At 42.1% G+C, this 23,853-nt stretch overlaps 1 long non-coding RNA gene across 1 annotated transcript in view; it reads left to right on the forward strand.

Annotated features, from left to right (window-relative positions):
* LOC139041722 (uncharacterized) overlaps nt 1-10,478 on the forward strand; it is a 63,486-nt gene extending 53,008 nt beyond the window's left edge. The window contains exons 2-3 of the long non-coding RNA XR_011497473.1: nt 7,518-7,577; nt 10,332-10,478. This is a non-coding gene — a long non-coding RNA (uncharacterized lncRNA). The remainder of the gene's footprint in view (nt 1-7,517; nt 7,578-10,331) is intronic.
* The last annotated feature ends 13,375 nt before the right edge of the window (nt 10,479-23,853 follow it).

Here is a 23,853-nt window from a genome sequence, read left to right on the forward strand (position 1 = left end):
CTGTGCCGGAGATATAAGGTGGTGCCCACTGATATGTAGAGGATAATCGAATCATAATGATAATGGTTTCCCTGAGAGAGTGCACAAAGCGAGAAGACGGTCTAGGATGGAGACGTGGGGAAATCTGACGTTTAATGAAAAGCGAAGGACAATGAGCCAAAAACAGAGACGAAATAGGAGAAGCCAGAGAGGTGGAAGGAACACAAAGAGGTGATGTCCTAGAGCCAAGAAAGTCCAAGCAAGAGAGACCGTGTCCAATGCCCATGCGTGGTCAGTGGGATGAAGACTGAAAATGTCCTGCATTTCACAACATGGAGACCATTAGGGATCTTAGTGAGGACTCTTGGAGGAATGTTTGGGCTAGAAACCAGTTATAATGGGCTAAGGAGTGAATCAGGTATGAAAAATGGTAGCAATAAATATACAATTTGTTAAAAGGTTGATTCTGAAGGGAAAGAGAGAAATAGAGTAACAGGAGTGGGAATATGGCCCAGGGAGATTATTTTCTAATATGGAGGGGCCTAAAAGGAGTTAAATACTAATGGGAAAGACCTAGCTGAGAGGAGAGAAGGGATAATGGATACATCTAAAGTTTCTTCCTAAAAAAGGTGGGAGAGTATGGGATCCAAAGCACAGGTCATGGGGTGACCCTAAAGAGGTTGAAGAGAAGGTGTAACTAAAATTGGAGGACAGACAAGGATTTGGGGTCAAATAGTAAGATATTGCAGTTCAGGATGCACAATATCTTGCCCTTCTTCTCTCCAAAGTAGATTGTCTTAGGGAAACTGAAGTCACAAAAGCATTATAATCCTTGGGAAAAGTGCAGATCACATTAAAGTTGTCATAAAATGTTAAGCACTTCCATTTCATCTTCTCTCTCTCAGGCATCTAGTTCAACAAGACCTCGATAAAACGTTGTAGCTGGAGTTAGGGTTTACTGAACCTTCGTAAAATCGTGTAATCCTTATAACACCCCTGTGGAGTGGATGCTATTGTAGTCTCAGTTTTAGAGATCAGGAAGCTGAGGTTTAGAGGAGCTGAGTAACTGGTCTGAGATCATGCCCTATTCAGTGGTAATGACAGGATTCAGAGTGTTATCTCGGCCTGCTGCTGGATTCTTACTACCATGCTGGGCTACAAGCCTTACCAGAAAAGATGCTGATTGACAAGTCAATTCAGACATAACCAGTCTGAGCAGGGAGCCAGGCATCCTTCCACCCAAGATTAACACCTGTGTGTGTGGCTTGAAGGCGATCATAGCATTATCCCTTAGTTAAAGGTTTTCTCTTCTTGAAGTGCCATAGACGGAATGGAAATGATTATGAAATGGAAAGGCAAGAAAAATCAAGAGAAATGAAACCAGAAATGCCACCCAAAAAGGGAACAAGTTTATTTAAGGTTAATCTACATAAACAGAAGGACAAGTGTCAATATTACCATAAAAATGGTCGGGCAAATACATACCAGGTGGGACTTCCAATTGCTATTCTGGGATTTCCAGGCCTTTACTGTGCAGCCTGAGGGCAAATATCTGCCAGGACTGAAAGGCAATGTCTGTTTCTACTTCACCACAGAGCACTTCTCTTCCTTCTGACCTATGGATCTTTTCCAGAAAGGTTTGCTTATTTCAAGGAAATGCCATACACATCCAAGACATCCAGCACGTTAGATCTGGGCAGCTTCCTTGAGACAAAATGGCTGCCCAGAGTTTCTCCGAAGGGCAGGTCTTCAGTCATTTTCAATAGACCTCAGGGAAATTTGACCCGTAGCTAGAGGATATGCGCATGAATTTACTTCCTCTTTTTTTAAGCTCCAGTGACTCCACCAGCAAAATGGAGGATGGAATAATTGACGTCTGTCTCTGGGTTCTCCTGGGAAACACCAGGAGTGTTGTTTTTCTAGAAAGAAACGAAGCCTCCAGGGTGGGGATTCTCTATCACTATTTCTGGAAATCTAAGAAATGCTTTTTAGCCTCTCTTCTTCCCTCCTTCCACTCTACCCAAAAAAGAAAAACTTCCCCAAACCTATAAACCCTAAAGAAAGTTAGAGATAACACAAATAGACATTTTTTGTTGTAATTCCTTCTTCTTTCACTTCAGCTTTTTTGTCAGAAGGAATTCATGTTCTGCAGAGGTTGAATCAGGAAACTTGAGAAGACATGTAATTATTCAGGGTGCTTTTGTCCCGGGGTGCCAGGGGGCTGACTTTGGGGTTACACAAGCCTGAAAATTTAAGGTAAATGAGTGATTGCCTCACAAGAAAATTTCCTCTTTCCAATGCTCTCAACTGAGGGGCTATAGAATATAAAATTCCTTTGATGTCACTTCTTCATAATCTTTCGAGGCAGGTTATCTCTGCCTTAATTTATGTTTTTCGATTTAAATTATTGGGGAAAATCCTGGACCTGGGGAATGTGATGCTTCTGCCTTCTTGACTTAGAACTTTTGAGTGACTTTGGGTTCACCGATCTTACTAACCTTTCCCAAGGCCTCAAAATCTCTTTGAAGGATATTGAAATTTAACTGAAAACAAGTGTATTAGGGGATGAGGCTGGCAGAAGAAGACCAGGAACTACAGAGTAGTTATAATTATAAATGTAATAATAATATTAACAATAACCTATATTTATTTCCCATGTACTAGGCTGAGTATTTCATAGGAATTACTTTATTTAAATATTTACAATAACCTTATAAAGTTGGTACTAGTATCATCTTTCTTTTCCTTTTTTTTTTTTTTTTTTTTCTTTCTGCTGAGGAAACAGGTTTAGAGCGGTGAAGAAATCTGTTGTAATCAGAACTCCAATCCAGACCCTGGGTCTTGACCACTATGCTACCTTGCCTCCAGGAAATGTCACTCCTTAGGTGCGGAGAGCCATGCAGAGGAGGAAGCCAGCAAAGCTCACAGGGAGGAGAGGTGACAAAGCTACTTTCACTGAATTCAGAGCTGGACAGAATTCTGGATCCCATCCTTCGCCCTCCTGGCATTAAACCTGATTACGATCTACCATAAAATGAGAGCTGACCCGTTTAAGGCTTTTGAGTCCAGAATACTCTATAGCTTCCTTTGTCCTCTTCATCTATGAGGTCACCTCCAAGCACTCAGCCCTCAGTGATCTCTCCTCCCTGATTTCCTGCAACACTTCCAAGGAACCAAGCTCAGTTAAGAAATGTCTTACAGTGTTTTATTAAATGTTTATATAGTTACTTCATTTGATCTCCACTGAACCTTGTGAAGTAGGCCAGGGCATACATTGCATTTTCATTTTTATTATTCCCTTTTTATAAACTAGGAAATTGAGTCTCAAAGAGGTGAGGTAACCTGTGCAGGGTTCTGAGCTAGTTCAGGGTAGGGCTGGGACCTTAACGTCAGGAGCTTCAGCCCCGAGACCTGACTGGTTCCCCCGACACCCTGCCCCTCCCTTCAGCATCAGGAGGTGTTTACAGTGCCTTCTAGGCATAGGCTTTTGAGTGGAGCACTCTGGGTGGGAAGCAGAGGTGGTCTCCACCCTAGGAAGGATTACTATTTTCTTTGGGAGATGGCCTCATTCTTATCCAATTAGTAACCACACAAACAGTTCCTTGTTTTTTTAAAAACTATTTTGCAGGCTCAGTTGGGTTTATACTCCTTTCTGTCCCCGCTGGGGATTTTGTGTCCTGCTCTACACCCAGTCGGTGCTCAATGTGTCTTGGTGTCAATGAAGCCTGGATTCTTGACTGGGCGTGGCAGCCTGGAGGAAAGAGCGGAGACTTTGGAAACAGGCCCAGTTGTGCCCAAGTCCTGCCCCTGCACTTTCCGGTTGTGTGACTCTAGGCAGGCGCCTGGCCTCTCAATGCCTCGGTTGCCTCAACCTAAAAGGAAGATCATAGTCCCTACCTCCCAGGATGCCGGCCAGAATGCTGAGGTAATGCAGCTACCGTCTGGAGCACAGCGCACAGAGGAAGCAAGCAGGAGATGCTCTCTGTAGTGGTTATTAGGACATCTACCTTATCACCTTCTTAAAAGAGTTTCAGCTCATCCTTGTTGAGCCTGCAAAGCTTCCTCTCGGTATTTCAGCACACGCATCTGTTGAATCTGTCATCGCAGGCGGTTCTCTTTCATCTTCATTCAGGCGAGGAGGACGATCACATTCAAAACCATAGTTCAACCACGTGCAACTGAGCACTGTAACCTCCTCAGCTGCAGGATGCATAGTAATAGGATCAACCTGAGACCCTCTTGGCAGGTGTCCACCCCGCCACCCTCCAAGTTCACCAAAAACACAGGTTAAATTTGGAACAAGGGTCTTCAAACCAGAACCCCCTTTCAGCTATTTGTGGCACCCTTTGCTAAATGCAATTGCTGAGGGAGCTTGTAAGTGTTTCCAACAGGACGAGCAACTGCTGGAAGCCAAGTCAATACCTATTCGAAGGACTCCCAGAGCCCCCTTAGTAGAGCACAATAATGTGGACCAAAACCATTTCCCAAAGAGCTGGTTTCTCCCCTCCTCTGTGTCAACGTTGGACACAACTGCTACCAGAACCAGGCTGCTGTTCCACAAGATGCGTCGGAGGCCAGATGATTCTGGCTCAGTAATATCAAATCTGCCTGCTTGTTTTCCTCAAAGCAGTCTTAGAAAAGGGAAACATTTCCTGTGTTGAAATGGGACCACTGTTGGAAAAAGTAAAACACAGTTCCACTGCAGCTCAGTGTACTCAGCTCTCCATTCCCCTTATGATGGAGCACACAGCAACACAACTCCTTCATGTCCACTATCTGGAACTCCATCGCTTCATGTGTCTCCCATTTACCCATCCCTGTACTGCAGGTAGGAGAGGACAATAAATGGCCTTGAGTTCCAGAGTCACCTCCCATCTGGGACATCCCAAGCCCAGAAGCGAGCTCCCTCCAATTCTTCAGCTCTTTTTCCCTCTCCCCTGCCCTGCTGCATAGAAACTTGGCATGGGAAGAAGTGTCTGTTCCTACTGTGAGCTATGTACTTAGCATAAAAAGCCTTAAAAATAATTTAACGGCAGCTCGGGCTGTCCCTGGAATATATCCACGGAGCCTCTTGAGCATGAGATGTTTGTTGCTCTACCCTGGCATTCGAACAATTGCTTTTCTCATTCCTGAACCTACCTATAGCTATTTTTGAGCTCTCAGAACATGCTAGACTCTGCACGGAGGTTAACTCGCTTTATCTTGTTTAAACCCAACAAAGACCCCATGGAGCAAGGACTGCTGTTACGTCCATTTTACTGTTAAGAAAAGCAAGGGAAATTAAGTAGCTCTAGAACCCTTGTTGCTAACCTCTTTGCCACGGTGTCTCCCAGTTATAAAATGCTGGGAGTTTTGTTCTCTTTAGGGATGAAGTATCTTGAGGATGGGGATCAAGTCTTAAAGTTCTGTGCCAAGTTCACAGTTCGGTCCTCACTGCTAGTGGGTGTTTCACATGCTGTAATCAGTCTATTTCTCAACAAGAATTTTTTTTTAAAGATTTTATTTTTCCTTTTTCTCCCCAAAGCTCCCTGGTACATAGTTGTGTATTTTTAGTTGTGGGTCCTTCTAGTTGTGGTATGTGGGATGCTGCCTCAGCATGCTTGACGAGCAGTGCCATGTCCACGCCCAGGACCCGAAGTGGTGAAACTCTGGACCGCCGAAGTGGAGCGCGCAAACTTAATCACTCGGCCACAGGGCCAGCCCCCGCAACAAGAATTTACAACAAAGTGCATCTCTGTTTAGAGCCTTGTAGGTTTTCAACTTAGTATCAAACCCTATGGGGTAGACAAAGGAAGTACACAATCTATTTGAGGGAGATTAGTCCATATGAAATAGAAAATCAATTAAATGTAACTAAAAATAAATGTTTCAGCATCCAGGGAAAGGGGAGACCAGAATCATGGAGAGGTGGTGGTGTTTGAACTGACCCTTGAAGAATGAGGCCAATGTCAAGAGGTGGAGAAGGAGAGAGAGGGGAAGGGGTGTGAGAAGTGTCTTGGAGACTTGCAACAGTATAATACGTACATTGTAATTTCTCTTCACCATCAAGCCTGGGAATTCTAGAAGGCTTACAGTCTCTTGATAAAAACAAAATACATCTCAGCTCATCAAACAGATTTTTCTCTAAAACCTGGGATGGGAGTCAAAGGACCCACATAGGGTATGTTCTGGAGGTAAGAGGACTGGTCTATTTCTTTCCAGTTTTCCTGTTCTCCCTGTCTATCCTCTTCTACTTCTGATTATTTTCTCTGAACTTAGTTTTTAAAAACTGTGGGGGACTGGAATTTGCCACCCCAAGATATGTCTCTTTGGCATGAGGATTATTTGGGTCTAGTTACTTTTAAAAACTGCAGATATGAGAGAAACTCTCAAAAGCAGAAGTTACACTTTGTAAGAGACATTTACGTTTGTAAAGGAAATCTCTTATCTGTAAACGTGTCTCCCTCTCTGTACCAGGAAGAAGGGGGATGACCTTATTTCTAGAAACTCTTATCAAAACAGAAGGCAAGGACTTAAATCTGCATAATAACCTTACATTTGTTTACTGCACTTTTTCTGGTAATCTCCTATAACTTACTCCCCCCGCCCCCAACATTCTCCTTTGTCTTTAGCTGAGGGTGGTATTTAAGATGAGAACTTCCACCATTTGGGCAAGTTGCTCAGTTTGCCTGAGTCTCTCCCATGTATACATGTTATAAAGAGTTGTTTAATTTTCTCCTGTTATTCTGTCTCATGTGAATTTGATTTGTTGTGTGGACAGAAGGACCCAGAGCAGGTGGAGGAAATGTCTTCCTGCCCTACAAAACTGAACATACAGAAGCTTTATGAATGGAACAAAACAGTCCAAGTTGGTATCCTGGCTCTGCCACCCACCAGGCGTGTGTGGTCATTGAGGATGATGATGGAGAACCTTGAGTCAGCATGTCTCCTGTGACAGGTGGTGTGCAGGGCACGTCCATGTGTTAACTCACTGGATCTTCACAAGAAAGATAGTTGACTAACTGTTATCACATCCCTTTTACAGATGACAAAACAGAGGTTTAGTGAGATTAAGTAACTTGCCCAAAGTCACGCAGCTGGTCATTAGTGGAGCTGGGACACCAACTTTGGAGGTCCATGTGACCACTAAGTCTATGTTCTGAGCCGCTAAGAACTTCCTAAGTCACTGACCTTCTTGGAGTCCCAGTTTCCTCATTGGTAAAACACTCATAAAAACACCTCTGGTGGAGGGTAGGGAGGAGTCATGTGGTAATGCAAGTGAAGCATCTGCCCATGTGTGGACAAAGTGGGCGTTCGTAGTTCCTGATCTTCTCCCAGCCTCATCCCGATACACTTGTTTTCAGGTAAAGTTCAATCATCATTGGTTTTCACCATTCAAAAACAGTGAAGGTTTACATTAGTTTTGTCTTGTATTGTGACTTTACACTTCTTCAGTGTTCTTGTATTTTTTCAACCCCTGTGATACCACACAAAGAATTGATGCTCAATTACTTTATCTTTTAGCTTTTCTCTTTCTTCTCTCTTTCTCTTTTGCGCAGCTTTACAGATGTCGTTGAGGGTGAAACTAGGAAGTGCTTCACTCAGAGGAGAGTCTATAGGTAATGCAAGGTGGAATAAGGCTCTATTGTCTCGGGTGGGGGTGGAGAACCCAAGGTGCCCTTAGGTCAGGCATTAAGTACTGTTCTACTGAATACTCACAGACTGGGCAGGTGTTTGAGCAGGTGGGGTGGCCCTGGGGCAGGTGCTGAATGGGGCACACAAGCGGCTAGTATATATAATTACACCTTCATAAAAATGAATGCTGGCCTCTCTCCCCTGCTGTGTCTTAGCTACGGGAGCTAAACTAAATATTTTAATTAGTTTCAGCTTCCAAAAGAGTCTTAGCAGGCCAGACTTCCGAATCTGCCTCCTACTGGGAAAACACTTTCCAATCCCACCAGTTGGCAACGAATCCCTCCCAAACAAAACCAGAAACTAAAATCACCTTCCTAACTAAACAAGTTACTGTGCTTCTTAGATAGAAGTCTTTTTTATGCATTTGGAGGCTTGGGGTGACACAATCTTGGACAAAAGCAGAACCCCCAGATCTTTTCTCACTTACCATGAACTGTAGAATGTCAACAACGCTAAAGCACAATAGGAGTCCTACAATCCAGCACCCCTTCATCTGGTTTTTTAGAAAAAATAGGTGAGTCCCAGAGAGTTTAAGATCCCTAAATATATAACTAGTTCATAGTAGATTCAAGGTAAGGTTTCCTTTCTTTTTCTTTCTTTCTTTTTTTAAAGTGTCCACATGTTGCAATACTCACTCGCGGCTATCACCACCTTATGAAGGAAGTGACAATATCCTGCTTTTACACAAGAGGGATTAGGGTGGATACCCGATTAAGCGACTTGCCCCACATCATGAGTGGCAAGTGCTAGACCTGGAATTGAGTGGTCTGACTAGCTGACTCCTAATCTCTGTGTTATTCCCCCTGGGGCCATTTTAGAACAATGGAAGACAAAATTTAGTGTAGGCATGGAGAAGAAAACACTCTTGCTAAGAAACTCCACCATCTTTTAACATAATTCCCTTCCTTGACTTCCATACAGACCATGATCTCTGCGGGGAGAAGGGGCTACATTTGAGTACAACTCAGGATGATGGCAGATGGATTGGAACACACAGGGTAAAGAAAAGGGAAGAAGCGAGGTTAATTCCTACTTTTTTTTTTTCTCCCTAGCAACTCGGTGGATTATTTAGGCCAATTATGCTTTTAGGAAATAGTCCTTCACATTGCAATACCTCTTCCACTTTTTCAAAGAGCTTTCATCCCTCCATTCCTGTTGACATCAACGATCCCACTGAGTTTTCTTGAGGCTAGTTTTAGAAGAGACTGGTTCAAGTATTTCTGGGATAAAGACAGAATTTTTATTTTATTTCATTGTTTCAGGTAGCATTTGTTGTCTAAATATTCCTCTTTCTTCAATCCCAATAAAGCTAAACTAAATTTTCAAAACAGATTGGGAGATGTTATTTTAATTATAAAAGGTATCCTTACAAAATTCTTTAAAGCAATGAACTTTTCTCGGTATTCATTTATCTATTCAACGAATCTATTTTGAGCACCAACCATGTGCCAGCCACTGTGCTAAGTGTTGTGGGTATGGTGCTGAAGTAAGCAGTCTCTGGAGAAGACATATGTGAAATATGCAGACATGGCTCCGAATTGTCACAAATGGAATGAGCAGGAACAACAGTGGGCAGAGGAAATTGACTTGATTTTGGGTGGCCAGTGAAAGCTTCTCTGAGGAAAGAACATTTATACTGCAACTTGATTGATACAGAGGGGCCAGCTAGGTAAAGAATGAGGAAAGGGCAGAGCCAGCCCCAGTGGCCTAGTGGCTGAGTTCAGTGCGCTCCACTTTGGTGGCCTGGGTTTAATTCCTGGGTGCAGACCTGCACTGCTGGTCAGTGGCCATGCTGTGGCAGTGACCCATGTGCAAAGTGGAGGAAGACTGGCATGGACGTTGGCTCAGGGTGAATCTTCCTCAAGCAAAAAGAGGAGGATTGGCAACAGATGTTAGTTCAGGGCAAATCTTCATTAGCAAAAAAAATGCATGAGGAAAGGAGAAGAGGAAAGAGGAGGAACACACTCTTGGATTAGGGAAGAGCATCTGCAAAGACTTGGAGGTAGGAAAAAGTCTGGCAAGTTTGAGAAACAAGCAGCATGACTGGAGTGTAAACAGCAAGGGGGAGAGTGGTCAAAGATGCAGTGGGAGTAAGACTATGTTTAAATGATCTTTTATTTACAGATAGATAATCACTTCACAAAAAATGCAGGAAGTAGAGAAAGCTATCTTGTTGAGAACCACTGTTTATGTAAGAAGTTTCAGAAATGAAATTAGAATTTTCTCCCTGGAATTATAAAATTAGTCAATGAAGAACTGACTGGATTTCCATATACTTATTTTATCATACAACCGGATAAAATGTGCCACATTTGTTTCTGTGTAAGTTAAGAACTTGTTGGGTGACTTTCTAGCAATTTTTTTAAATTTTAGGGAATAATCTGTGGGCAAGAAATTCCAAACTGGTGGCCGACTTTTCTGTCCTTGGTCCACAGACATGGTTTCTTTGACCTGAACAGTGTTCTGCAAAATCTAAATAAGTTGCAGTGGCAGAGACTGCTATTTCCTTTTGTAATTGTTGCATGGTTGTACTAGATTTCCCAGCTTCCCCTGCATGTAGGAGGAACCACATGACTGAGTTCTGCCAATGGAATGTGAGCAAAAGTTCTCGTCAGCACTTCTGCGCCTTGCCAGTGAAAATTCTTCTCCCAGTGCTCTCTCTCTTTCTCCATCTGTAGCTGAATGCAGAAAAGAAAAGTCATAGAAGAGGCAGAGCCACATGAGCAAAGGAGCCTGGGTCCCTGAATAATTGGACAGTCTCCACCATGACCCACATTGGCTGTAACGGGAGTGAAAATTAAAACTTCATTGACTTCACCACTGAGATTTTGAATTTGTTACAATGGTGTCTTTATTTAGGTCCCTCCATAATCAGGTTCTGTGATACAGATTGGTATCCATAGTTTACAGATTGGTGCAAGTTGTTTATTTGAAAGTGATCCCTGGAAAAATAATAGAGGAGTGGGCAAGAGAGAGGAGGAAGGAATGGAAACCAAGGAATGTACAGTCTCCATCAGTTTCTGCTGTGGGCAGCTGGAGCCTGGTCTCACATGGGAACTCTGGGAGACAATACAGGAGATGCCTCAGATCTATCCCAACTGAGAGGTGAGGAGATTGGGATATTTATGCACTCCCTCCATATCTGTCATTGGTAGAGAGTGCTTCCAAGACCACTACCTCTTCAGCATTCTGGGCCTGCCCTGCAAGAAAGCCAATTGTGTACACAATGTCTTCAGAGAGAGTTAAAACCATATACAGCAGGCAGCCTGGCGTGCAGAGACAAGTGCTGAGAGGACATGAGTGGGGCACCAACAGCTTCTGCTAAAAACATTTAGCCTACACTGACTACATTTAGACTACACAGCCAACGTTTAAAATTAGATGACTTAACTTAAAAATCTGAATTTCTGACTTCTCAAAAATTAAGAAGGTAGTTAACACTGGGTCTGCATTTCTGTTTGGCAATACCTGGCTGGAGCTGACTAGTGACTGCCGCTTAGGATGGGGGTAGGGTCTCTAATTCTCCATAGTTCCCACCACATCCTACTGTTTCTTAGTCCCAACCTATTTCCCTTGGTTAGGTTACTTTCATGGTCCATGAGGTAGGCACTTGAATTTGTAACCCTGGTGTTCTACTAGGAAACAGCTTTTGTTTTCTCCCTTTCGTTTTTTCCATTTCCATTCAATTGCATTTTCTTTCTTCCCTACCCTACTCTGAAACTGCCAAAAATACACCTTGGTGAAACCTTCTCCAACCACCCTCATCTATCTCATTGACCACATGTCCATGGTCATCTGGAGCTGTACTGTCCCATATGGTAGCCACTGGCCACATGTAGCTATTTCCATTTAAGCGTCAGTTAATTAAAATTAACTAAGATTGATTAAAATAAAAATCCAGTCCCTCCATCACATCAGCCACATTACAAGTGCTCAATAGCCATATGAGGTCAGTGGTGATCATCATGAACAGCACAGATACAATACGTTTCCACCATTACAGAAAGTTCTGTTGGACAGCACTGATGTACAGAATGTGCTATAATTCTTAGTTCCGGTTTTTCTTGTAGGTGCTCTTGTGTTTTCCATAAGTATTTACCCGTTAAGGTCAATTCCACTCCAAAAATGAGAGAGTTTATTCTATATATTGTGTATTTTTCCTCACCATCGAGTACCTAAGCAAATTGCCTGCAATAGTATTGTGGACATTTCTTAAGTTCCCACATGAGGTTCTGTACCAGGGTCCCCTGTGGTCTCATTCAGAGAGATAGTGTGTTCTCCTGCCCCCTCAGGCTTGTGTGGAAGCCTGAGGAAATTGCTTAGGGTAGAAAGAGACAGGGACGATCAGGTACGATTTCAACATCATACCCGTTTAGGATTGGAAGGCAACTCATTAAGACTACTTACTGCTTCCCACTTAAACAGGCATCAAAGTATGTAACCCATACTTTGATGATTTAATATGGTTTTTTTATGTCCTTATTTAAAACTCCATAGTGATTGAGGCAGCATAACATCAAGTTCAAGTCCTCTGACTTGGGAGTCTGACAAACGGGGGCTGAAATCCCAGCCCAGATACCTATTACCCATGGGCTCTTGCACTATTTATCTACCTTCTCTAGGCCTTAGGGGAATAATGATATTTACCTCCCGGAGTTTTGTGAGGATTAAATGAGGTAAATGCCATAGGAAGTGTTATAAATGCTAGCTATTATTACTAGCAGCAGAAAATCAAATTCAAAGACAAAGTCATCAAGACAAGAATAGACTTCCAGGTGTGCACCGTGTTGGAAAGGACCAAAGTAGAAAAGCATTCAGAGAATTCCCTCCCAGAGAAACATTTGCAGAGTTACAGGGGATCCATTTTGACAAACACTTGCTTTCCTTGGAAAATGTTAATGTATTTCCATTAGCATAAAGACTGGGATTACTAGGTAAGCATTGTGCCTTCCGCTTGTCCTACTCTTCCAAACAAATAATAACTCGAGTTAAAGCTACCATTTGGTCAAAAAAACAAGAAGATGATGGAGATAGGATGACCAGCAAGAAAAGGACTGGAGAGCTTCAATGACTCAGTTTTTGTTCAGAAAATAAAGTCATTATAGGGAATATCTATCTCTTTTTCTGTCTTCTCCATCCAGTCTTATATACTTGAAAAGAATAGAACATTTTGAGTGCAATTACTGCCTTCTTTTTCCAAAGAGGTAAACAGTGACTGGAAATGTCAATGTTCTCTAGCACCTCTGAGGCACGACTCTGTCCTTCTCCTGGTCATCAAGCTGTGAAAAATCGTCGCGCTGTCCAATTATCTCGCTGAGAAATAGGCTAAAGGCACTTGCTGCTGAATGGAACAGATCATGGTAGGCCTATCTAAGAATGGCATTTTGGCCAATGGCCATGATGTCATAATGGAAACTGATTTAGGCTGAGGCTTAGAAGTGGCATTTGGTAGATTTTCCTTCCTTACTGTGCCCAATTTATTATTAAGAAAAGATGTTCAAAATCAGTTACTAGGCGAAATAAGGTAGATTAGAAAAGAGGATATGTGGTATGATACTATTCTGGTAAAAGAATGGAGAATGTCCATTAGAGTTCTTTGTTTGCAGCCACAGAAATTCACTCTGGCTCAAAAGAAAAGGAATTTATTGGAAGGATGTGGAAGTTTACAGCAGTATTGGTTAGCTCTTGCTGCATAGCAAACCCCTTCAAACTTAGTGGCTTAACAAAATCAATTTATTTAGCTCAGTAATGTAGGCCGGTCTTCCCCATGTATCTGAGGGCAGCTGCATGTCCATTAGGGGGTTCTAATTCTACAAGTTGGCTGAGGCCCCTGGTCTCTCCTCCAAATGGTTTCTCATCTTCCAGGAGCCTAGGTCAATCTTGTTCCTATAGTGGAGTCAAGGTTCCAGGAGAGGGGAAGCACACAGGTCTCTTGAAGCCTAGGCTCTGAGCTGGCACACCCTCACTTCCTCTGCCTTCCACTGGCCAAAGCAATCAGAAGGCATTCCAGATCCAGAACTAGACTCCACTGCTTCATAGGACTTAGCTTCCTGCAAGGGGCTTGGGTATGGAGGCCACTAATTGGGACCATCAATGCAATTGATTTACCATAATGAATTGAGGGAAAATCTGAAGAACTAATTCTCAGAAGGCCCAGGACCCACGGCTGCTCCAGCTGTCTGGGCAATGGGAACTAACGGGTGATCTCCTTAGGGTTCTCCTCTCAGGACAAAGGAACTAGAGCATTTTCAGTCCTAGAGGCTCACTTAGAGGAAGACTGAAATCTCAGAGTGGTCACCTGCCTACTGCTTTGCCAGCAAAGAATGTGACATCTGGATTGGCAGTCCCACTAGAAATGAGAGTCCGTTGATTGAGGGTCCATCCCCAGGGCAAAACAGGGGTGTTAAAAGTTATAGAAACATGCAAACTTGCGGCAGGAACTGAAAGTTATCTGGACTTCAGGTATTCTTGCCTCAGCTCTCCGCTCCCTCCCTTCCCTCTCCCTCACTTCCTCCTCCCCCTACCACTACTATTACACACACACACACGTATGCGTCCACACATGCACACAGACACACACCCCTTCCATCTCATTCCAAAAAGGAAACTTCTTTGAGGGGCCTGCCCCATGGCCTGGTGGTTAAGTTCAGCGTGCTCCACTTCAGCAGCCTGGCTTTGGCTCCCAGGCGTGGACCTACACCACTCGTCAGCGGCCATGCTGTGGTGGCATCCCACATACAAAAAGAGGAAGACTGGCACAGATGTTAGCTCAGGGTGAATCTTCCTCAAGCAAAAAGAGGAGGATTGGCAATGGATATTAGCTCAGAGCAGATCTTCCTCAGGAAAAAAAAAAAAGAGAGAGAGAGAGAGAAAAGGAAACTGCTTTGGGTCTCTGTTTTCCCATCTGTAAAATGACAGGTAGAGAGGAGATTGTCCATTTATGTCTAATGGATATGTACATAATTCCAATTTACCAGATACATTATTTTATCTCTTGTTTGACACTCTTTGTCCCAACATACTATATTTTAGCTCTAAAACCTCAGACCTGTTCTGAAAGCACATGGCAGCGAAGGGTTTCCTTCAGCTTCCCCCTCTTTGATCCCTATCCCCAGATGCTGATAGGACAGTGGGCTGGAAGATCATAGAGATCTAACAGATGTCGCTCCATCCCTGGGGAATGCTCAAGGCTCAAGCCTTACAAATCACAAATCAGTCTGTGCGGAAAGTATTCCTCCTCACCCTCCACAACTGTCAGACCCTAACGAGAGCGTTCTCTCTCCGGATACACTTGAAGGGGCCACTGACAAGTGCCTTTTACCTGGCGGGTTGCAATTAGGATAGCAAAAAAGAGAAAAAAAAAAAGCACAGGACATTCAGTTAACCAGAGTTTCAGACAAACAAGAAATAACTTGTTAGTATATATTACAGATACTGCCAATTTGAATGGGACAGACTTATACTAAAAATATATTTATTTTTATCTGAAATTCAAATATCATTTGCCAAGTCTGGCAACCCCAGTTAGAATAGATTCCTAATGTTATTTGTTCCTCCTACCCCACCCCACCCTCAGACATGGAGAAAATATACAACCTGAACCAGACTTTGGTCAGAGAAAGACTTAAAATGTCTGACTATTTTGAAGCATCTGAAAGAAATCATGAGGGGAAACATTTTATAAGAGGATATTCCTCATTTCCTTGTGGTCATGACAGTCTGGAACAAGAATTAGAGTCTGGTTCTAAATTCAGGGCAAAAGTAGTTATCTTTTCTTGTTTTTATTTTTCGTTCACAAAAGTACAATGGATTAAAAAAATAAGAAGAAAATTTATAATAAACCATAGGCAGTACATGAGAGATATACCTGAAAAGGGGAAGTAAGATCGACTACTTCAACGTTGAGAGTTCAGTTAATGAAACTGACTCATAATATCCTTGAAACCTCCCAGAACAGCCATATGACTGTAGGAAAATCTGTGAATTAGCAAATGCATACAAGGAAGGTATGATGAGAAAGGAAGACAAATTAACCACTGAGCATGGGAAAGGCAGATCTGGAGAGGAAGGTTTTGGCAGTGCCTGGCTCCCACTGCCAAGGGGGGAAACACCAGCTGATGTGATGGAAAGCTGAAGAGAACGGAAGAAGAACTCAGACTCAGAAAAAACTTGGTTCAAGTGTACCTTGTATGCTGTTGATATGTTGAGCACAGTGAGAACTCTGGCTCCTTGAAATATCCAACCTTGCTCATGTACAAACCTTGATGATCGATTATAGGTGAAAATCATAGAGAAAGGCCCTCCAATTTTGTGCCCTGAAAAAACTCATTGGGGTTTCATGAAAACGGAAGGAGTGGCAATAACTAGGAATGGCAGTTGTTTCCCCCTCAGTCATTGTACCTTCGAACAGGATTCGGTGTAGCAACCATTTAATTTGTTTGTGTCTCCTGGCACTAATGAGGTTGATCTACTTTAGCCTTTATTGACAAGGAGGAAATGGCAGGCAGGCAGGTGTCCAGACCACTAACCTATGAAAGGACAATTTCCTCCATGTTTCCAATGGGTGGGATGCTTCAGCTGATAAAACTCTATTCTTCGGTTATGTTTCCTAAACAGAGCCCAGTTTAATTCTCAAATTCGCCAGCAGATCCTTTCACACACCTCATGTTTATATTTTTTCCTCTGACCACTCCAGTTTGAAACCATGGAATCAAGGTCAAGTTGCTTCATTTACTTTTTATTTTCCAAATGCTTAAGTAGCACATGTTACATGCCAGGTACTGTATTAAAATAATAACTCATTTGAACCTCCTGTCAGCTGTATAAGGTAGGTACCACCATCATCTTCATTTTACAACTGGGGAAACTGAGGCAGAGAGTGGTTAAGAAACCTGCCCAAGTAAGTGGCAGAGTCAATACTCTTGACCACTTTTGTCATGTGTGCTCATCTTTGGTACATGCTGACATAATGTGCACCTCTTGGCTATACCATTGTTAATTCTCCTGATTCCTGGAAGACTAAATTTTCCTGGGTGGGAGAGGTGAGGATGGAGTTTCAAGGGGATGCATATTGCTAAGTAGGAGGGGAAAGATAAAATGTACCATGGCTTCTCTGTTAACCTTAGGACAAGTTAAATCAGTTGTCTCATGGAATCTGGTTCTTGGCTTCCCAGTATGAAGTTTGGGGACCGCCATTTCAAAGATGGTTATGTAACTTCAGAGAGGAAAAACTATCTTAGCAGCTGTCTCTCTTCTTGAAACTTGGCATCTATGCATCTGAAACGTTCAGAAATGCTTTGGATTTAGCTGAAGCCAGGGATAAATTCCTTTTCTAATGTTAAGAAAATTTCTGTGTGAAGGAAATATTATTATCAGATATATGATGTAAGTGGGGTGACCATATAGCTCATCATCCAAATTGCAACAAGTTTAAGACTAAAAGGAGGCATTATTAAAATTTATGCAAGGGCAAATTGGCATTAAACCAAGATTCAGCTGGGCAAACAGAAGGTGTGGTCACTGTCATGATGAGTGAACATAGAACTAGCATCTTCAAGCTATGACAGAGATTTTATTCTGGGTAAGCGCAACTAGGATATCATGCGACACCCTTGCTGTTCCTGTCCGCCGTTGGCATTGATATGTCAGCCAGGCTTTGGAAGTGCTGGGAGAGCCTGTGGTGGTTTCTGATAAGAACTGTGTGGGGCCCTGCAGACCTGCCTTTGTCCATCACTGATATGGTCACTTAACAGAGCACCTGAGACCCCACAGAATTAGGCCAAGTTAGTGCACAACCCAGGGAACCACGGACTTGCTGATTTTCAACAGATGACCAACTGCAATCGGAACTTCCAAATGGATTTTTCTCTGAGCCCACTTGATATGCTCCAGCTCAGTGGAGGGTGACAGGATGTCAAGGAGACTTGAAACCCTGTCAACTGAGTGACAGCTGAAGGAAACAGGAACATTTAGCTTGGAGAAGAGAAAACTGGGGGCCCCAAGGGGTGGCATCAGATAACTGACTCACTGCCACATGCAAGAAGGAACAGGCTTATTTTGAGTTGCCGCAAGGGCAGTATAAAATGGAAACTCCAGGCAATCAGATTGCAGCTCAATTTAAATGATTTCTCTTTTCTGCTGTTTTTTAAAATTTGAGAGAAATGTTTTAAAGAGAAAAATAGCACATTCTTTTGTAAAAAAAAAAATTATTCAAACAATAGCAAAACATATAAGGTGGAAAGTAAAAGGCCTCCTCGTTTTCTCCTGTCCCAGTCTCCCCGCCCAATGCCACTCCTCAGAACAACCCGAGATATCTGTCCTCCCACGGCCCCATCTATGCACGTGCAAACACACCATCTGTACATGTACATATGCATACTATATGTGTACATATATTTTTCTCTATTTTTGTTGTATTCTCAAAAATACAGCCATAAAATGGGCATATCTCAGGAGGTGATGAAGAGCCCTCAAATGTAAATTTCTGTTATTTTGAATGATGTTACACAGAGCTGCCTTGCTAAAAGATCTGAAATAGTCATATATAATTTTAATTATTGACTGTAAATATTTGAAGTGTCCCACCGTTTTAGTCAACGTGCTTTGACATTTTTTTCATTTTTAGGCGCCTTGAAAAATGGAGGTGGACATTTTGTTCTGATACCTGTTCTTAACAGAAAGGATGTTCAAATGAGTTTAGCTGTTCAAAAATGGAGGGGCTGTCCAGGAGTTTTAGTCACTGATTACATTCCACCAGAGGTTGGTTGACCACTTCGTTAGGATGTTGTAGATGAGATTAAGGCTACAGATGGGAAATGGGCGAGAGTCGGATTTGTACGCTTCCGAGATCCAGTTCAGCGCTCTGATTGCCTGACTTCCTGCGCATGCTCACCTGGGCAGCGAGCAAGATCCAGAGGGAGCCCTGTGAACAGGAGCATCCAAATGGCCCCCGGACTCCCACCCCCACCCCCACCGGGAACAGCCGGTGAACACGCAGCCTGGCTGGTTCCCGAGGCCACCCACTGGACACGTGGCTGGTGGACAGGAATGCCGCAGGCAGCAATGCATGTTCCAACTGCCCTTTGGACCTTGGGCGCTTTCAGCTTAGGTACCACGATTTAAAAGAAAACAAATCCTTCTCTAAACACTGCAGGTTCTACATTGGCAGCAAATACTGTACATTCTTAAGAGCCTGGCAGGGCAGGAAATTACTTCTTCACCCATTTCCTATTTTGATATTTCATCAAGATGGAATTTAGTGGCTATGAAAGACAACAGTATTATGTTTGACCTTAAAAAAAGAGACATTGGTTAGATTTTTCGGTGTTCAGAATCCCCTACTGTGTATGGGTTGGATAGATGTATTTCTTTTCTTTTTATCTTGAAAAAAGAAACCAACCCAGAAACATTGCAAAAAGAGCACATCGAAGATCTATATTCTCTTACCCAGATTCACCAATTATTGACATTTTAACAATATTTACTTTATCTCTCTATATACATATATACATATTGATATTATTGTCAGGAGTTGCTATAGGCTGAATGTTTGCATCCCCCCAAATTCATATGTTGAAATCCTTACCCCCAGCGTGATGGTGTTAGGAGGTGAGGCCTTTGGGAGGTGATTAGGTCATGAGTGCAGATCCCTGGTGATTAGGAGTAGGGCCCTTCTAAAAGAGACCCCAGAGAGCTCCCTCGACCCTTCCCTGATGTGAGCATTCAAAGAGAAGTTTGCCACCTGGAAGAGGGCCCTCGCCCAATCATGCTGGAGCAATGATCTTGGACTTCCAACCTCCAGACCTGTGAGAAATAAATTTCTGTTGTTTGTAAGTCACCCGGGCTATGGTATTCTGTTATAGTAGCCTGCAGGCACTAAGAGAGGGAATATTGGAGGTAGTTGTAGACATCACGACACTTCCCACCTAAACGTGTCTCTCCTAAGAACAAGCGTCTCCTAAGAAGACAAGCAGAGTCTAATGACCAAATTTAGGACATTTAACATGCAGGTAATACTCTTACTGAACTTACTGAGCTCAATCATATTCACATTTTGCCATTCTTTCCAATATTGTCCTTTATAACATTTTCCCAATCCAAGATTGCATATTTGTACTTAGTTGTCACGTTTCTTTACTCTCTTTTATTTCAGGGTAGTTCCTTGACCTTCGTCTTTTGCGATATTGATATTCATGAAGGCTACAGGCCAGTGGTTTCCTATCGTGTCCTTCGATTTGAGTTTTTCTGGTGTTTCCTTGTGATGAAATTAAAATTATGCACATGCTGTGTCCTTCTCAGGACATCACATTAGGAGGCACCTGCTGTCAGTTTGTCCCATTCTTGGTGATAGTAACTTTGATCATGTGGTTAAAGTGGTATCCAGGTGATCTCTCCACTTTAGGGGAATCTTTCCATTTTTATAACTAATAAATAATCTACGAGTAGACATTGATGATGTCACCTAAATTTCTTCACTCTAGAGGTAACTTTTTCCCTTTGTTGTTATCTATAGAGAGATCGTTTAGACCATGTAGATAGCTCATTTACAAACAAACTGGTTTTAGCATCCATTGATGGTCCTTGTCTGAATCAATTACGATATCACTATGGTGGTAGATGCTTTTGGAAAAGGGAATGTTGTAATATTGAAGTTTCTTCCCTGCATCCCTCTCTGTCATTCCTCTCCTAATTGACATTTTACCGAATTTACTTTCTCTCTCTCTCTACACATATACGTATTAATATTATTGTCAGGAATTGCTGTAGGCTGAACGATTGTGTTCCCCTAGGGATACTCCAGGCAAACTACTTGGGCTAATATGACTAAAGGTCCTTGACGGCACCTTCTTTCCGCCATCTAAAGTTTGAGCTATGCCGGGAGGATGAGACAGCCATGGTGCAGCAGAAAGAGCTTTGGTTTGAGCGTCAGATGAGCAGAGGACCTGGCATCTCTACTTGGAGATTCTACAGGTTCCTCTAAATGAACATGTCCCTAACTGAACTCCTTTGAGGACGTCACTCCCTCAAAGCTATGCCTCCTCCAGAGTTCCAATTTCAGTGAATGCCACCACCATCTACCCAGTTACCTAAGCCAAAAATCTGGGCAGCATTCTCTACTCCTGACTCTTCTCTACTCTTCACATCTAATTAACCAACCAAGTCTTGTATGATGATAACTTCTGAACATCTCCAATAATTCATCTTCTTCTCTCCAGCCTTATTGTACCACCTGGTCCAGACTACCATCATCTTTCACCTGCTCTTCCGCGATCGTCTCCTGACAGTCCTCCTGCCTCCAAGATCTTGTGTACTACAATGCATTCTTCTCACTTCCACCAGAGTGACCTTTCTGCAGTATAAATCTTATCATGTGTCTCCCTTCAGTAACTCCCCATTGCTATAAGGATCGTGTAGTTAAAGTGATAAGTCTCAACTCCCTAACATGGTATACAAGGCCCCTGCAGCTTAGAGTTGGTCCACTTCAACTGTGATATTTTTCATCATGGCACCACCTCTTACTTACTGGCCTCACGTCTGGCAAGACGGATCAAGACAGGCACAAGGTGACATACATATGGAGTGTGTTCTTGAAAAAACATATGCAACGCCTCAATGTGCACATGCAAAGCAATCTTCCCTTAGGAAATTATGGGAGCACCTTTGACCTGGCTATTTCCAGGACCCTGACAATAGAAAGCTGCCCCCAAATTGTAGATCCTCCTTCTTAATTCAAGAGAGAAGTACTCACCAGGTGTTAGTCCCTTAGTTTGCTCATCTGGGCAGGTGCAGCCATTGAAAAAGGTGGACCACCAGAGGGCGCACCATGACCCCACAACAGGCTTGAGCAGGCATGGGTTCCACATTTATCTTATCTAGAAAGAAAAGATATTGGAAACATATGAGATACATTTATTTATGCTTTCTGACTACCACGTGCATCCCAAATCCCAGGGCAGCCACACGTTCTTTTATTTTTATGCCGTATCCATGGTTTCAGGACAAACATGCTAAGAAAAACCTTTCCCATCACTGACTGAAAAACGAAATATGAGAGCTCCTGCTATTTTTTTCTCCCAAAAGTCAGACCATATTTTAAATGGTTTCTCTTTAGGAAAGAACTCTTGATTCATTGAAGAAACTTCTAAAACTCTGTATGGCACATTACTCATAAGTATTAGAAAATTCTCAAGAATATTGAGGATCAGGCAAAATGATAATAAAATATGATTAATAGCTACCTCTTATTGAGAATTTTACTAGGTCATGGATACTATGCTAAGAGTTTGATATGTATCATAAGTAAATATAAATATACTTAACTCATATAATCAGCTTTGAAATGAAATATTATTGTTCTCATTTTACAAATGAGAAAATCGAGGCCCAGAGCACTTCAGCAACTTGACTAAGATCAGAAAATCAGGATTTGAATGGGACGTCTCATAGGACTATCAGATATCAAAGTCCACTTTACTACTCAGTGTGCTATGTGTCTTAGCAACCTCTCATCTTTCTCTTAGAAGCCCATTGTCTCCATTTCAGGACTTTCCCCTTTTTCTCCCTTCCTCCCATGAACACACTTACAGTATTGGGTATGACTCCAGCAGCCATCTGCCATACTCTAGATCCAAATAGTCCCATTGTTTTCTATAATTTATTTACCTTTTCTGCCCAATAAAAAGTGGACTATCTCGTGTCTCATTCCTTTAGGATGACCACTGTTTCACGGTAGAGTACCTTTTAGTGCCTGGTAGTCAGGTGGTCAACAAATACCTATTGAACATCTCTGTGCTAGGCCAATATGATTCCCACACACACGGGGTTCAGTAAATGCTTGTGGGATGGATGGACGGATGGGTGGATGGATGAATGAACAAATGAATACTAATATGCAGTCAGTGACAATAGAGAAAGTGTCAGGTAGAGGACAGAACACGAGTTCTAGAACAAGAAAGTTAGAGTTGGATTCTGGCTCTACCATTTGGGGGGTACTTAATATTACTCACTGAATATTTCTGGCTATGGTCATTTCAGGCACGTGGTAGTTCTATATCTCCCACTGCTTAGTGTTTCTAAATTCCCGAGGCATTAGTCTTTGGGATATGGGAATAAGAAATCAGAATTCCCAGGAATTCTGAAACCATAAATTATTCTGTATTTTTCATGACATTTTATTTACAAATATCTAAATAATAATGAGTGACCATAATAATGAACACAATCATTTTTCTGTGATAGGGTTATACTGTCAGAAGTTTTCTGTAAAAAATGATATAATAATGAAAGCCTGGTTTGTCATTATTATGAATTGATGTGACAAGATTTTATATTTCAATAACATGTAAAAATAATCTCTTCCTTATATAGACATTTGATAGAAAATATTAAAAGAAGGGGACAGTAACTCCAGATAAATACCAAATAAAAGTTATCAAAATTGAATATACTACAAATATTTCTATGTTACCATTACATTTTAGAAAATTTAGATCCCACAAAGCATTAATTGCCTAAGCAATTTCCTTTTTTGCTTTGATGTTTATTCAATTGTCAGGAGTGCATCCAAGAGCATGTTTCAGTTGAGCGTTAGAGTATATATTGCTTCATATAAGCTCGTGTCCCTTTTTTTTACATATATATATATATGGGACGCCTACCACAGCATGGCCTGACAAGCGGTGTGTAGGTCCACACCCGGGATCAAACTGGTGAACCCCGGGGCTCTGAATCGGAACGTGCGAACTTAACTGCTGTGCCACTGGGCTGGCCCCAGCTCATTTCTTTTTTAATGATGAAATTTAAAAATATTTATTTTTCTTGTCTGCTTGCCATGGCTTTGATTGTGCTGCTGAAATTGATATTGCTTTTGCTAATTCAGATTTTTGTTCAATTTTTGATCCTGTCGAAAATCACAACAATATTCACATCATCTGTTTCTTGCATTTCTTCAGTCAAAGCATTTAGAAAGAACTGTAGCCTAGTGAGAATATTCAAACACAGGAAAACACCAGTGAATGTTACTGGGTTGTGTTCAGATAAAGTAACATTCAGATCTCCTAGCCAAGTTCATAGCACTAAATAGAAGCATGTGTTGACATTGCCAATGTAAGGATTTATCTTGTTTCCAAAACTTATTTTTTACAACATCGCTCATAGGATCTGTATGAAGCATACTATGTGTACAAGCTTACTGATATTTAT

The sequence above is a fragment of the Equus asinus genome, chromosome 23, assembly GCF_041296235.1.
Source record: "Equus asinus isolate D_3611 breed Donkey chromosome 23, EquAss-T2T_v2, whole genome shotgun sequence".
NCBI classification, from domain to species: domain Eukaryota; kingdom Metazoa; phylum Chordata; class Mammalia; order Perissodactyla; family Equidae; genus Equus; species Equus asinus.